Source organism: Pelecanus crispus, chromosome 1 (genome assembly GCF_030463565.1).
Source record: "Pelecanus crispus isolate bPelCri1 chromosome 1, bPelCri1.pri, whole genome shotgun sequence".
Lineage (NCBI taxonomy): Eukaryota > Metazoa > Chordata > Aves > Pelecaniformes > Pelecanidae > Pelecanus > Pelecanus crispus.
The window spans coordinates 117,655,768-117,659,064 of record NC_134643.1 but is presented as its reverse complement, the minus strand read 5'-3'; positions in this window follow the sequence as shown (position 1 = coordinate 117,659,064).

Genomic DNA, 3,297 nt, shown 5'->3' with positions numbered 1-3,297 from the left:
AGTATCCAAGAACAGAGTAACTATCCAGTCACCAAAAAAAAAAAAAAAAAAAAAGGAATCTTTCAGTTCCTTGAATACTTTAAAATAGTGACGGTTTTGTTTTCTGAGAAGTAACTTTACAAGTTAACTACATCAGACCTCAAAAAATATGGAGGAGATAGCTGAGACAGCACTGAAGATGACATTTTTTTGTTCCTGGAAACTGCATGTACAGACACAACTTTCAGATACCACCCATGTGAGACAAGATAGCATTTGCACATATGCATAGTTCATGAGCATGGCAAAGAAAAGCAAACAACTACAGTGTTCCTTCACCTAAGCAGCCCTTTGAGTTGCTATTTATAACCTCCCCTTTTTCTCCAGATTACTGTTCCAAAGAGTCACTCAAACACATATTTTATTTCCACTTTACCTTCAGCATCACAGAGACCAGTGAGGGAAATAATGAGAACACGTTCTTTACTGCCAATGATATGATGCTTTCCAACCACATTCCTCCATTCCTCATTGTTTTCCAAACTGAAGTAATTCCTGAATGAATTCAGCCCATACCATCTCCAGACAGACCCAAACTGATTCAAGAGGAAAGAGTGAAACATTCTAGATGACTTGTTACATTCCATCCACTCAATGCCCAATAGGTTGGCACTATCTGTCCCTTTCTGTAAAGGAAGGCTTGTGAAACCTCACAGCATTAATTAGCTCAGCATACTAGACCACGCAGCTATTTCATCTAATCCTTCTGACATCTTCTAGCTATGTTTAGTACGAGGTTCTCTCCAGTTGAAAAGCATATTCAGTACCACTGGTCATTCCCATTCTAATATGCTGTTAGTTCTTACACAACTTAAATCTTAAAAAAGGATAAGAAAGCAAAAGTTTTCTCATGAATGTGTGTGATACTGAGAATAAGCTTTAGAATGATTGCTGAATTAAGACATACAGTACAACCACCACTGTTACCCCGTATACATATAGGAACAAACACAATGCAAAATTTAGGAAATGGAAAAGAGAGAAGGCTCCGGGATTCTCTTATGGACTTCATTAAGCATATGTGATTTACCTAGAAAATATGACTCTTAAAACAGAAAAGAAAAAAAAAAGAAAAAACACATAGGAAAAAATAGGAAAGAGAAAAAAGGAATAGGAAAAGAGTTTGGGTAGCAAACACCAGGATATTTCATTGCCCTATTTTAGTCATACTTACTAGCACACATATGATCCTATTTCTAACAGCCTTCAAAAGAATATTCCTTTTAAAGGAGCTACAATTAAATTCTCTGCTTTATTTTTCTAACTAGTATGATTTCCTCTTTGTCTCTTATATCCCCCACTTATCAGTTTGAAAGTGATCTACAGTGATACTAACAAGTCAACAAGGAGCACATAAACTGGAAAAGAACAAAAACAAATTAAGATATTCATGAAGGAGAAAGAAAGGTATGTTTTCGTTATCCTTGCTCCTTGAAGGAGTAATATACTTAGATTATTTTTGCCCAATACATATCCTCCAAGGAGCCACAGAAGTTTATGAACATGACAGAAATTATGTCTCTCAAAATCCTTCAAGGCAACTGATAAGTACTCACTGGGCAATCTGATGCTTCAAAAGCCTGATGATCAGAAAAAAAGAATATATTGCTCAGATCATAGAGAGAAGCCAGAAAGTTCCAAATTGGAAGCAATCCTCAAATGAGCATACATGTCTTTATACAATATAGTAAATACAAAACTGTGGCCCATGTGAGCTTTCTATGGTATATTTATCATTCCTCTAGAGGCACACCAACTCAGGGAATGGCTGTTATACTCTTCAGAACAATAACCTGGAACAAGATTTTTAATTTCATCCAGTCAAATGTCATTAATAAACAAATGGAGACCTGCAAAATATGTTTACTGGAAAACAGTACTTAGCACTTTATGTAGTTGAGTCTCATATTCCATCTATCCCAGCTTGCCAAGCCCAGCAGAAGATCAGCTGTAAACTGCCTGCAGTCAGTGCGAGTTCACAATGAAGCCAAAACCCTGCAGCTGACTCTTTGTGCTACTTGACATACAAGAGTTGCCTTGCCAGAACTTAGTACACTTACATTGTGTATTAATTTGTAAACAGTGGATACTAAGACATATATATTTTCACATTTCCTGAAGGGTCTACTAGGAGAAAAAAAGCCTTTAGTGTCTCTGCTGAAGATCACTCTGTACAATTATTCAATGTCAGCCTTAATCATTCCAGCCAATCAGTCACACAAAACACATCGCCACCCCTGCCAGCACCACACAGTTCTGGGGCTATGTTAGCCAACTGTTAGTTGCTATACCCTCTGTCTCCACTTTCTTTTGCAGTAGGGGCAGCATTTCACTCACAGAAGCCAGCGGCCTAACCAGAAGCATGGGTCAACTTTAGCCCAAGTTCAATTATCATCCAGAAAAATGGAAGTTTGTTCTCCTGCTTTAAAAGGAAGACTAAAATTCACCAGGCAGATGTTAAAAAAAACAAAAACCATTTCCTTTTGACCTAATGCGCAAAACTGCTAGGAGCTTTAGGTAAGGCTGAGTCCGTAACTGCTCACCATTCTATGTTTGAACCACAACAGCAGGGGAAAAAAATTTCAAAGTCATTATAAATTTATTAAGAGTATATCTGCTCTGCTTTCCTGCTCCTGGAACAGTTACTACTGCAACATCAATAAAGACAGCAGGTATAGGTTGCAATCAGATTTCTATGGCGCAGCAAGAAAGGTTTAGAGAATGTAAACTGATGTCTGTCCTCCAATAACTGGCTTCTTTCACCCCTAGTGACTTTATATAAATTCTGATTTTGTGCTTATGCTTTCTGATTTTCACCATAAAAAGCAAGTTACTCACAATCAAACTGAATTCAATCATGCGTGTCATGCTTTCATGCTCTCACTTTCATATATTTCCCACACGCACACTTGCACTTTCTTGTCTTCTTCCTCCTCTACCCAGTCCCATGTTCCCTCCCCTCCACCAATATCTCTATCTGAACAAAAGTCCAGGCCAGCACAGCAACTTCACCAAAACTTAGTGTAAGTGCAAAAACTACAAAAGGAAAAACAAACAAAAAACCACCGCACCAACACAAATATCACACTGCTTAAGCCCTACAAGCTCTATCTCACAGCTGTCACGCAGAACAGAGACCCCTGACACCAGGAGAGCTGCCAAATCAGTGGATTTTGGGGCAGAGAGGGAAGGAGGGTGGGGCAGAAACAAGGTTGCGGCAAATCTCACTAGTAGCAAGTGTAACCTTTCACCTCTTTT